At 40.8% G+C, this 12,697-nt stretch overlaps 5 non-coding genes across 5 annotated transcripts; 4 read left to right on the top strand and 1 right to left on the bottom strand.

Annotated features, from left to right (window-relative positions):
* Positions 1-942: 942 nt before the first annotated feature.
* On the top strand, positions 943-1,014 carry Trnam-cau (transfer RNA methionine (anticodon CAU)). The gene has a single exon. It is a non-coding gene; the product is annotated as a tRNA-Met (tRNA).
* A 693-nt stretch (positions 1,015-1,707) lies between these two features.
* Positions 1,708-1,780, top strand: Trnak-uuu (transfer RNA lysine (anticodon UUU)). The gene has a single exon. It is a non-coding gene; the product is annotated as a tRNA-Lys (tRNA).
* Positions 1,781-6,377: 4,597 nt separating this feature from the next.
* Positions 6,378-6,449, top strand: Trnad-guc (transfer RNA aspartic acid (anticodon GUC)). The gene has a single exon. It is a non-coding gene; the product is annotated as a tRNA-Asp (tRNA).
* A 1,392-nt stretch (positions 6,450-7,841) lies between these two features.
* Trnal-caa (transfer RNA leucine (anticodon CAA)) lies at positions 7,842-7,947 on the top strand. The gene is made up of 2 exons: positions 7,842-7,879; positions 7,902-7,947. It is a non-coding gene; the product is annotated as a tRNA-Leu (tRNA).
* A 3,509-nt stretch (positions 7,948-11,456) lies between these two features.
* Positions 11,457-11,542, bottom strand: Trnar-ucu (transfer RNA arginine (anticodon UCU)). The gene is given in 2 exon segments: positions 11,457-11,492; positions 11,506-11,542. It is a non-coding gene; the product is annotated as a tRNA-Arg (tRNA).
* Between the last annotated feature and the right edge of the window lie 1,155 nt (positions 11,543-12,697).

The following is a 12,697-nucleotide window of genomic DNA, read 5'->3' as shown; positions in this document are numbered from 1 at the left end:
CAAATTAACTGTCTGCAACCTTATCATTCAGTAGGCTGAAGCATGACGATTCCTGAAAGTTCAATCCTAGGCTACAGAGTGACCCTCAAAATGAACAAAGAGAACAAGTTGAGGTTAGGCACGTATTTATAATCCCAGAGGCAGAAGGAGCTCCAGTTCAAGGCAGACCCTGGGAAATTTTGCTAGACTCTGCCTCAATATAAATTTTTAAAAGGACTGGCCATGATGGCATAGGCCTCTAAGAACACTAGAAGAGGGAAGGTGGCTGGAGGACCAGGAGTTCAAAGTTCTTTTCTGCTGTATATCAAGTTTGAGGTCAAGTCGGGCTACAAGGAATTATTTAATGTACATATGAGCATATATGAGCACACACACACACACGCACACTCACACGAAGTCAGTGGTAGAGCATTTGCCTAACCCTGGGCTGAATCCTTTTAACATTGAGAGAGAAAAGAAAGGAAGGAAGGAAGGAAGGGTAAGAGGAAGAGGAAGAGGAAGAGGAAGAGGAAGAGAAAGAGAAAGAGAAAGAGAAAGAGAAAGAGAAAGAGAAAGAAAATTCATGACAGCATTTGCAAATCATGGACTCCCCAAAGCAAAGCAATGTGTAAGGGTGAGAAGAGGTTTAGAAGCGGGCTTTCAGGATGTGTGGGAAGAACAAGAGCATGCCTGAAGACCCGTACCTGTCTGAGACCTGAGGCGGTGTGAAGGATGGTGGACCTGTATTTTAAATTCATCAGTCCAAATGTATTACAAATAAAGTGCACATTTTTAAAGGGCGGGGGGGGGGCTTGCATTCGCCTTTCTTAACTAGATTGCAAAGACATCTTAATCATTGTAGGGAAGAAAACATGAGGCTGCCCCCAAGTTGAAAGATAAAAGTTCCAGGAGATTGCTAGAATGGGTGAAGAGTATCTGTCAATTTACTTTGCCTACTCGTGCAGCAGAGTGGCGCAGCGGAAGCGTGCTGGGCCCATAACCCAGAGGTCGATGGATCGAAACCATCCTCTGCTAAAGCTCTTTTCTTCCCTTGCCATTATCTGAACCAAAGAATTCGATAGATAGAAAAGGAGGTAAAACCAAAGAATCAGAAAACTGGATGTTATCAAAATCTCCAACATTTTAAAGAAGCACAACATGCTGGGAAACAGTACACCATGGTGTTCATTGTCTGTATTTCAGGGTCTATCACTGTCTATGAACAATTACAGAGCTGTGGTCGGACGAGGCTATCTATGGCTCAGGCTCATTTTCAAAGATTGCACCAAGCCCTGACTGAGTTCGGTCTCCAGAACCTAACCCAAAACCAAATCAAAAATGTAACAAACACGCCAAAACTTGGTTATCGCTTCGGCGTTAAGCTTCACGTCTGATAAGGAGTAGGAGAGCCCAGAAGACGAAGAGACTGGAACACCTGCCCCCGCCACGACCTCATCTTGCCTCACACTTCTTCGTGTCTCCAGACTTCAGAGGTGCGTCTCACCTCAACGCTCTCTGCAGAACTGGGAAACCTAAGTGCTCCACTGAAGGGATGCTACTCTAGCATTGGTCATCCACCCCTGCCATAAATACTACAGGGCTTGATAACTGTGCAGCGAGTACACGTTTTGAACTCCAGACAAAATGAAGCTGAGTTATCGGGACGTGAAAACTACACTTTTGGAACAAAACATATAAATTATGAATTCTTAAATCCCATAGCTAAGAGCCTGGATAGCTCAGTCGGTAGAGCATCAGACTTTTAATCTGAGGGTCCAGGGTTCAAGTCCCTGTTCAGGCGAGAAAACAGTTTTGCTCAGGAACAATGAGTACTGAACACCAACCACCATCATACAATTTCTTAAAAAGGAGGGGTCAGCAAGGAAAAATGAGTTCGACCTCAAAGCCACTGGAGCAAATGTCCCTTGGTCTGATATTGGCCTTCTCAATTCTTAGGCCTACAGCATCCAAGATAACAGGCAGGATTCTCGGTTTTTGTTGTGTTTGTTTAACTGTAGGATGACAGATGATCTGTTCTTTCGATCTTTGGGTTCCGGGGCATACTGGGCTGCTTTCTGGAATTCCACAGGCAGCAGGTCTCTTGAGATAAGAGGAGGCTATGAGAAGTGAATATTGTATACATATGTAAAATATAAAAATGAAACCTATTATCATAATTAACAAATACTAATACAGATAAGGTAAAACTCCAATGAGTTCCTGGCCACCATGAATCTAATCTAAGACATTTGACAAGCCTTTCCTTATTATGATTTAGAACAAGCTCATTTCCTGTGCTGAAAATTTGGGCATCTTTGACAAGAGTTGGAGAGAGGGTGAAGACCTAGGTAACCCTGATTTGTTTCGAGTAGTTTTCTCCCCGCCTCAGGTCTGGTCCCAACGCCATGCCAGCCCCATTTAACACACAGAGACCCTGTATTAGATATAATGCTGTTGGCCAGGTACTAGTTTCTTATGGGCTAGCTCTGTCTTAATTATTAACCCATTTCTATTAATCTAAGTGCTTCCACGTGGTCTCATCTTACTGGAGAGTAGGGCTGGCATCTGCTCTCTCCCATCTCTCCTTATTGACTCCTCCCTACTCCTTCCTCTTTCCTCCTTGTCTCCTAGTCCCGCCTATCTTGCTTTCCTATTGGCCAACAGTGCTTTATTCATTAACCAGTATGAGAAACATATTTACAGAATGACATCTCCCATCACTGGTTGAAAAACATCCAAGCTTGTTTGGAAATTCCTTCCTCGCCCTGAATTCTACACATTGACTAGTGACCCATCTTGGCCTTTGAGCTTATATCTCTCTTTGCAAAGTGCCAGACCAAGTCACTTAGAAACGGAAGGTGCTGGGGATTCAACACTTTGTGTCTCACCTCCTGGAGCTTGTCGACACTAGGTCAAAATTCTCTATTCACAAGTTAACTGTGCTCATTTTCAGTCTCATACTTTTTCACTTGAGATAATAAGGTTCAGCCAGGCATAGCTGCCCAAGACTGGAAGCCCTCCACAAGCTGGAGGCTAGTTGGGGTTACAGAGGTCGATGTCTGTCTTTAAAAAAGAAATGTCCCAGCACTTGGGAGGGAAAAGCAGGCAGATCTAGTCTAAAGAGTGATTTCTGGGACAGCCAAAGCTACGCAGAGAAACCCTGTCTCAAAAAAAACAAAACCAAAAAAAAAAAAAAAAAAAAAGAAAAAAGAAAAAAGAAAAAAAGAAAAAGAAAAGAAAGAAAGAAAAGAAAAGAAAACGACGAGAGAGAGAGTAAGAGAAAGGAAATGAAAAATATACGGTCCATGCCACTTTCACTATGTACATTATTCTAATGTTTTGAGGCTTTTTTTCTTCCTTCTTTTTCTTTTTCTTTTTTTTTCTTCCTTTGTTTTCTTCTCTTTTTTTCTTTTTTCTTCTTCTTTCTTTCTTTTCTCCACCCCCCCCATGGCAGATATCCCAAAAAACATCTTTGTCACTTCATGGTCCTTATCGAACTTGGGGGTTATAACCTGTGCCAAGTAAGGTACTGCCACCTGTTCTTAATAAGTCAATTTAAAGAGTCACGCTAAAAATGGAAAGGTGAAGGAGATGTATTTAAGTCGACCACATTGGGGAAAGGAGAACAGAGAGGTCTAGGGATCACCCCTCCCCACAGCTATGAAGTACTGGGGTCTGGGACCCCAGACCTAGTCCCCCCCAGTTCATGACCTCACCTGTCCCCATGCCCCCAATGAGTGTGGTCAGTGCAACAGGTGCAGGCAGGTTGAGTAACTCACTACAATTCTCCTTTTAGTCTAAAGAAAAGATTTAGGCTTGATACAAAACTATATACAAAGACAGTAAATATCAAGTATGCTCTAGGAAAAGGAAAATTAAGAACATATACACTTAAGACGTATTGTCAGTGAGGCAACAAGAGCAAATACATATCCATTCCTAGAGTGAAGGCATAACAGAGATTTCTATGTTGTTATCCTAAGCTGAAAAGTTTAAGTTTTGTACCTAATATTTCAATCTAGGAAGAGAGAACAATAATTGTGACAGTCTAATCTTTAAGCTCATCAAAGACCCAAGAAAGAAGATAACTATACTAGGGTGGGCAGGAAGTGCAGGCAAGCAGCTTCCAAAAGGTACAGTGAAGACAGAAACAGCAGACTACCTGGACAGCAACATCAGGGCAACCAGTTTTGGTTAAGGTCTAGAGTATCTGACAGAGGAATACAGAAGCAGGGAGGTAGAAAGACTGTCTTACTGACGTGGCAAAGTTTAGCAGTTTTCTATGTTTGTCTGCTGCAAGCAGGACAGCATGTCCAAAGTCAGTGGTTGAGGTGGGGGCAGTTCTTTGCCCAAGAGGCCATTAGCCGAGGAGAGGATGGACTCCAGAAGGAGTGACATCAGTGCCCAACATACTCTTGGGAATAGCTCATTACTGTCAGGAGCAATAGTGTCTCATGTCAATGGAGTACTAATATAAAAAGATTTAAATGCCATGGTCTGTAGGTCTATGAAGTGTTTGAAGATCAAACATCTATGGTTGACTAATCTCATGGGTATAAGAAACATGGGTGAAGAAAATCTGTAATACTCAGGAACATAGCTATACAAATGGTTGAAAATTCCCTAAGTAATGTAGCAAGGACAATGATTTTAGTAATATAAATACATACATATATACATGTAAATCTCTAAAATGGAGGTAGAATTGAAATGTTTTGACCAGAGGTAGAACTGCATAGTGTAACATGATAAAAAAAAAATCCTAAATTGTATCAATATACAAAATGTCCTGAACATATGTAAAAGTATACATACATAGAATATGATAAAGATATTTGTGCACAATCATAAACTGAAAGAAGATCTTTCACAATATGACAAAATATAATATACTTATTATCTGGGAAAGGAATACAAACTTAATTTTACATAAGTTACAACATAAAAGAATCTATAACAATGTAAGTTGCATATAACTAATAATTACTAAGATAACTCACAAGAAGATAGTTAATCTACCTATGTCCCATCTCAACCATACTCTTCCCAACCATACCCTATACTTATCTAAAAGAGATATCGAGTCTGATCATCATTTTTCATACTCAACCCTAAGCAACTAAAACCATCCTGTGTAGATGAATAGTATCTCTTAACGCCAACAGTAGGGAAAGGGGGCGTCATTTTCTTAAGATTACTTCCTGTTGAAATGAGAATGACTCCATGGGATCCTGTAGGAAAAAAATTTAAGGCAACAAAATTCTCGAGGGGACTATCTGTAGCTAATCCTTGGAATGATGTACTTTAATGATAAAAAAATATAATATAACAAAGCAGTAACAATTTACAACCAGTTTATTAAGGTCTTAGAAAAATTCTTTGTAAATTAATTGGCTAGCTGAATATGGTGGTACATGCCTTTAATCCCAGCACTCCGGAGGCAGAAGCAGGTGGGTCAGCCTGGTCCATAGCAAGCTCCAGGGCAGCCAGAGCTACATAGAGAACAGGACTTCACAAAAACAAAAATGAAATAAAAGAGAGTGAGAAAAATAAAATTAAATGAAACAATACTGAACAGATTTAGTAACGGGAGGAAATGGTGTCTTTGAGATATTAATTTTTTCTATCCATAAGTATGGTAATATCGTTCTCCCATTATTAGGCTGGTGTTGTCTTTTTTTAGTAGGAAGCTAATCTGTTACTCTAACATTTTCAGAAAGTTGTGAATTCCTTGTGTTAGTCATCTGGATTAGTACCTCTTCACAGGAGAGCTGGGTTTTTGTCCTCCTGTCCTATCCTTTCTGAAGACAAGCTTGGTGTTTGGGTGGTAAACCTAGCTTTTAACAGTTAAACCATTTCTCCAGATCTTCTTTCCTTAACAGTACACAAGCACACTTCTTCCCCACATCCCTTTCTTCTCACTCACAATCATTTGTTGTTTGCTTCGTCTATTGGAGCTAAGGTCTAAGTAGCCTTGGCTGGCCTGGAATATACTATGTAGACTAAACTGTCCCAGAACTCAGAGATCCACATATCTCTGGCCACGAAATGCTGGGATTACTGGCTTTCGCTACTTGGCCCCACAATCTTTTTTTTTTTTTTTTTTAAGCACTTTAAAGCTCTTAATATTTATTCGGTGCTGTTAATTAGATTTACACACGCAACACTATCTTTTAGTCTTTGTTTCTTGAGACAAGGATTCGTGTCTTAACCATACCCATCAGGTGAAGATCTTTGTATTTGCAAAGAGGGGTGGGAGGGAGAGGAAATGGGGAAGAGGAGAAATGGAGAAAGAAAGAATAAAAGGAATGAAAAAGAAGTAAAAAAAAAAAAAAAAAAAGGGAAGAAACTACCCTTCATTAGGATTTCTGTTAATGTCACCACACTCTCAGCTGTCTTCCTCGTTAGTATAGTGGTGAGTATCCCCGCCTGTCACGCGGGAGACCGGGGTTCGATTCCCCGACGGGGAGCGTGTTCGTTTTGAGACACCATTGATGGTGACCTTGGTGCTTCTTGTAGTCACCAAATGAACTGAATTTTTGAAAGAGTTTTGAATCAGATCACCACACATTATCTGATTAGTACAACCTGCATGGCTTTCCTGTTTCAGGATTAGTCTTGTGAATTCGCTAGCAGGTGAAGCCCGGTCCTCCTTCATGGTGATAGGGGAGCGCCGGGCAAAGGTAGCGGTAAGACAGCAGTTTCCACCTCCGGATTCCTAAGGGTGCGAGTGAAAAGCTGGCTCTAATCTATGAGACAATAAAGTGCAATGTCTTAGATGAACTTTATACTGGAAATTAATTTTAATTATTTTGCTCCCCAAAACTACATTACTACTCCCACCCTCTCCTCCCCACTCCCCACTGCCTTTTCATTTATTTTCGGTTTCAGAGCAATCCAGGGTCTCACACATGCCAGAGAAGAGCTACAACTTGAGCACTAATTTACTTTTTTTTTTTTTTTTTTTTTTTTTTTTGAGCTAGAACTGGCCATTATCCTTCTCCATGGGCGTTATCCAAGCCTTACGATTATAAACCTATGTCTCAAAATTTGTTTTGTCTTTGTTTTGTCTTTGACTGTATTTCTACCGGTTATCTACATGTCCCCTTTAACCTGTACAGGGATCTAGAATACATCCCTGCCCTATCTGAAGGTTTTGGTTTTTGTTTTCAGACAGGATTTCTCTGTATAGCCTTGGCTGTTCTGGAACTCACTTTGGAGAAAAGACTGGACTTGTACTTGGAGATTCGCCTTCCTCTACCCTCCGTGTGCAGGGATTAAAGGCGTGGGCCACCACTGCCGAGCTCTGTCTAAAGTTTATATTCAAAAAAGCTTGTGATTTCCAGAGCTACCTTAGACAAAACCCAAATTGACTGAAGAATAACCCAATAATATCCGCTATCTACAAGGTAAAAACTGGACTGTTTACCCAAACCCCATTTAAAGTCACACACACACACACACACACACACACACACACACACACACACACATTCATTATAGGTTATCTAAATCGTCATTTAGGAAAATGTCTTTGTAAGGAAAACAAAATCAATAGCTAACATGATTTTTTTGTTACATTAAATTTTTCTTTAATTTTTCATACAATATATTTTGATGATATTCTTTTCCCCTCCCCCCAGTTCTTCTCAGACCGATTCTGAGGAGGGGCTACTGGTCGATGAGGCAGAACTTAGCGCCGGGCACTAGGGTCCTGGGGCATCCTAACTTTGAGCCCCTCCTGCGGCGGGGCTGTCCAGGTACCTTTCTTTTGGCTTAATCTTTTCAGTATAGTCAGAACTTTCAGTCCAGGAATTGCCCGGTTTTCATAACAATTGATTATTTTACTTCTGATGCTGTGTGTCAGGATGGCCGAGTGGTCTAAGGCGCCAGACTCAAGCTTTCCCTTCCTCTTCTGAGGGTTCTGGTCTCCGAATGGAGGCGTGGGTTCGAATCCCACTTCTGACACAGTTAATTTATTTTTTTTTTTTCTGTGCTCGCCACACTCATGCCAGTAGTTCGTTGACTGAACCTGGCAGAGAGAGCTTTCTTTGACAGCATCACCTGATTCTGCACCTTCCTAGTGGAAATAGCACCCTAGTAAATAGATCCATTCTTTTGTTGTTATTCTACTTTGTATCCTTGAACCCAAACTGATCCTCCTGGCTCTGTCACTATACCCCTAGGAAAGTTCTCAATATGCTTACTTACGTTTCTTGGTGGCAACTTGTTACAGTTTTGCACTTTATCAGTCCAACTGCACAATGCATCAGCTCTCGTTTCGTTCTTGCTTGGAGATGTTATTCTTCCAGCTGGTCTATTTGATTTTTGGCAGAGCTGGCTGATATGTGGAGCTATTGCCCAGCTGTTATCTGCGGTTTTGTTCTATTGCTTATAATTTGTTCCACCTCTCTGTTCATCCTTCTTAAGTCTCATTTGTTTTCTCTGTTATTGTTGTGCTGTTTTGGTGAAGATTATTCGGAAGTTCTTTTAGAGTAAAATAAATTCTGGGTTTAGCCTATAAGTCAGGAGCACATCACTTGCTTAGAATACATGAGGCTCTGGGTTCTATTCCCAGAACAAAAAACAAATCTTGATGGGATGGCAGATGTTCTCCAACAGTCATGTGGAGATCTTGATTCGCACCAATTTCTGCATGCAGGATACTCTGAGTACTTTACAACTTTATTTTGGAGCAGTCAGAATCCCAGGAGTTTTCTCCTTGAGTCCCTGCCAGAGATCTGAGGTAGATGAGGGAGAAGAGCCTATCACATAGTGCAATCTGTATTTTAAACTCCTGTCCTCTTTGCACAGAGATCCACCTGCTTCTCCTTAATAGCTTGGATTAAAGACATGTTCTACCACACCCAAACAGCCTAATACCTGTACTGGAGCAACAAGACCACAGCTCCATTTGATGCTTTTTGTTTATCCAAAGAGTAAACCATTATCCAAACATTATCCAAACAGTTTAATACTTGTCTTGAGAGACAGGAGAGAAGGAGAACACATTTGCATATTTTTATTACAATATTTCTTTAATGGTTCTACTTTATTATTAATCAATATTGTTAAATCTCTTCTTCTGCATAATTTAGAAATTGAATTTTGCGAGGAGGTGGTGGTGCACACATTTAATTCCAGCATTCAGGAGGCTGAGGCAGGCAGATGTCTTGTCTGTGAGTTCGAGGCCAGCCTGGCCTACAGAGTGAGTTCCAGGACATCCAGGGCTAATACATAGAGAAACCCTGTATAATTTTTTTTTAATTTTATCATAGGTAATTTATGCCTAAGGAAAAAGCAAGAAAGACTGGGTGTGATGGTACATGTCTTTAATCCCAGAACTCAAGAGGTAGAGGTGGGTGGAGCTCTGTGAAGTTTGAGTCTAGGCTAGACTACATAGTGAGTTCCAAGTCATCTAAGGCTACACAGTGAGGTCCTCCCTCTCTCTCTCTCTCTCTCTCTCTCTCTCTCTCTCTCTCTCTCTCTCTCTCTCTCGCACACACACACACAGAACTAACTTATGTGGCTGTGGAGATGAATAACTCCAATGGTCTGGCATTGGCAAACTAGAGACCAGGGTAAACTAGTGCAGTGCTTTAGACAGAGGGAATGAAGAAAGAAGAGAAAATGTCCCAGCTCAAGCATCAAGGGAAAAGTCAAATCCATCTATTCTCCCATCTGTCTTATACCCCGTTTTATACCACTTTATAAACTGGATGTGCCCAATCACAATGAAGAATTTACTTACTACACTGACATAAACATTAACATCACCTGGAAACACAAAGGTGCCCAGAGTGATATGGGTACCTGTGGTTCTCTCAAGTGACCAAAAGGTGAGCCACCATAGATATATGTAGCATAAGGTATTGTTCAGCATGTAAAGGAAAACATAAATAATGACTACAGAAAAAGTTAGACATTGAATTATATAACATACTTTATGTAATGCAAAAGAAGGCATATGCAAGTTGATTGCATAGTCTACTAGAGTACATGATTACAAAATATCAAGATTTAGTATATTATAATGATTCCCCATGAGGAAGAATGATAGTGGGAAAATTATGTAGCTAAGAAATGGATCAATTAAGAGTCTTACAAAGTCACATCTTCAGAGATAAACTAAAATTAAATGCACTGTGAGATTAGCAAAGTAATTGCTAATCCCTGTGGTACAGTTTTGAAATTTTACTATGTGTTTGGATGTTTTGCCTGAATGTGTACCTGCACACCATATGTGTCTGGTGCCCAAAGAGGCCAAGAGGGGGCCTTGGATCCTCTGGAACTAGAGTTACAAATGGCTGTGAGCAGCCATGTGGGTGCTGGAAATTGAACACAGGTCCACTGGGAGAGCAACTGGTGCTGAGCAATCTCTCTAGCAGATGATAGATAGATAGATAGATAGATAGATAGATAGATAGATAGATAGATGAAAATTCTGCTGGTACTCACACTTGTAATGCAGCTCTCAGGAGGCAGAGGCAGAAGGATCAACACAAGTCTGAGCCCAACCTGGTCTATATAGTAGTTCCAGGTCAACTACAGCTACAGCATGAGACTTTTGCCTCATAAAACAAACAAACAAGCAAGTAAATAAGTCAAAAACATGAAACAAAGTTTTAAAAAAAAGGACTTGGGGGAATGGGCAAATCAAGATTGTGATCTTTCAGAGGTGGGGAATAGAAAAGGGTCACACTGATTTGGGGACATGGAATCACACTGATTTTATCAGCAGAGAGGAAAAGGCAAATCATTTACAACACTAGCTGTTGTGACGTTAGCATTGTCAAAACTTTAAGAGGTCATTGTGGGCGCAAAGATAGCAAAAACATTACAACATTCAAGCTTAGAATGGTCCCACATATGTGTAAATGAACACATTATGCTTTACTAAGGCATTCAAAGAGAGAGAGATGACAATATGTATTTATATATGGATCTACTTAATATCTATATAATACATATTCCTAGAATTATCTAACATATTCTATGTTACATATTTATTAAATTATAATATATAATTTTCAGAAGTGAATTAAGGAAGTGGTGTTTTAGAATGAAGAAACATGTATTATTATTCAGTTGGAATAGTGGGAGAAATTTCACAGATCCTTGTTTTAAATCCCAGTATATTAAAGGCATAAAAGCAAATTGAATTTTTACTAAGTTTTGAGATGAAATCTTTGTGTTGCCAAGGAACACTTCCTAGGGTTGACATGGTGGAGGTGTGGAATTCGAGCAGGTAGAAAACATGTATTGTAAACAAACAGTAAAAGAAAATAAAATTGTACTATATGATATAATAATATAAACCACACGCCTTTTAAAAGGGGCCACTTAGACCTGATATTTCCCTCACTCTGTGAGGGCGGCGGTATTTGGGAGAATGTTATAAGAAATCAGAAAGGTACCCGGGATCTTGTGCTGAATGAACCGCAACATTAGGTTACCTGTGACAGGCAAAACACCGTCGACTCTGGCGGGACTCGAACCCGCAACCTTTGAATCTCTTAACCACGCTAGAAGTCCAATGCGCTATCCATTGCGCCACAGAGCCCACCTGCGAAACAGTTACTTCCTAAGACTTCTGAGTATTTACTTGGTTATCATTATGCTATTTCTGGAGTACTTCACACGAAAAAGTGCAAGAAACAGAAAGGCACGCCATCCTTGACGCGACTTTTTGCCCTTTCCCAAGCCTATTACAATGGAAAAGTTTGACCAGGGATCCATGTCAACTTTCCAGACTTGGTGGCGTGGACTTGTAAACGCAGCACTTGAGAGGCTGAGGCAGAAAGATTGCCGCGAGCTTCGGGCCATCCCGAGCTATAATAAATAGTAAGACTTTGTCTCAAAATAAGACAAACAAACAAAATCACTACAAAGACAAAACCCTTATCTTATTTAGTCTGGCCTTTCTAGTTCCAAGCTCCGGATCATCTGTTTTGTTAGAGATCCACTCTAGTTTAACTCGAGGGGGGGCCGGGCCAAGAACTTAGAGCGCCGCGGTTTTCTTATGTTGCTTCTGAATTCTTTTAGAAAAGGCGGTTCCTGAATTCAGTTACACGGGATCACAGAACAGCTCAGAATGGTACATGTGTTCTGGCAGCTCTGGAATTCTCGAGGCTTTTCGCCTGGGAGTTTTCTTTGGTGGCGAGCTTAGATGCTCCTACCGAGATCCCCTTCTCAGACACAGTATACAGGTGCTCTTTCCACAAATTCATTTAGAATAAAGAATGGTGGAGCGCGCCTCGGAATTTAAGCGTGGAGACAGATGACGAGGCTTCAGGATCCTTGTACAATCTCGTCTCTCCAGGCTGGGACCCCAAAGCAGGCGAACTCTGCTTTCTACACTGTGTCCCTCTCTTCCGGTCGCTCTTGCAGCTTCGTTCACTCTTCTCATATTGCGCCTCTTCCCTACTGCTTCTGCTGACTTCCTCTTATCTTGGACGGAAAGGAATAGGAAGTAACTGGAAAGCAGACTATAGTATACAACATAGAATATGAAATACGCAAGAGCGAGAGAATAAGAAGGAAGCCAGATTGTGGTGTGTGGTCCAAGTAGTGCACTTGACACACTTTTTAACTCTCCGTGTCCGTAACATAGTAACTCTTAAGTACTTTCAAGCCTTTTGATTGCAGACTAGGAAGACAAAGACGGGTGAAAAGGCGCAAAGAACACTTGCTATACTCGGCGATGCATGCTTTTATT

This window comes from Phodopus roborovskii, unplaced genomic scaffold (assembly GCF_943737965.1).
Source record: "Phodopus roborovskii unplaced genomic scaffold, PHOROB, whole genome shotgun sequence".
Lineage (NCBI taxonomy): Eukaryota > Metazoa > Chordata > Mammalia > Rodentia > Cricetidae > Phodopus > Phodopus roborovskii.
Note: the sequence above shows the minus strand (reverse complement) of the source record. Positions and strands in the feature narration are given on the sequence as shown.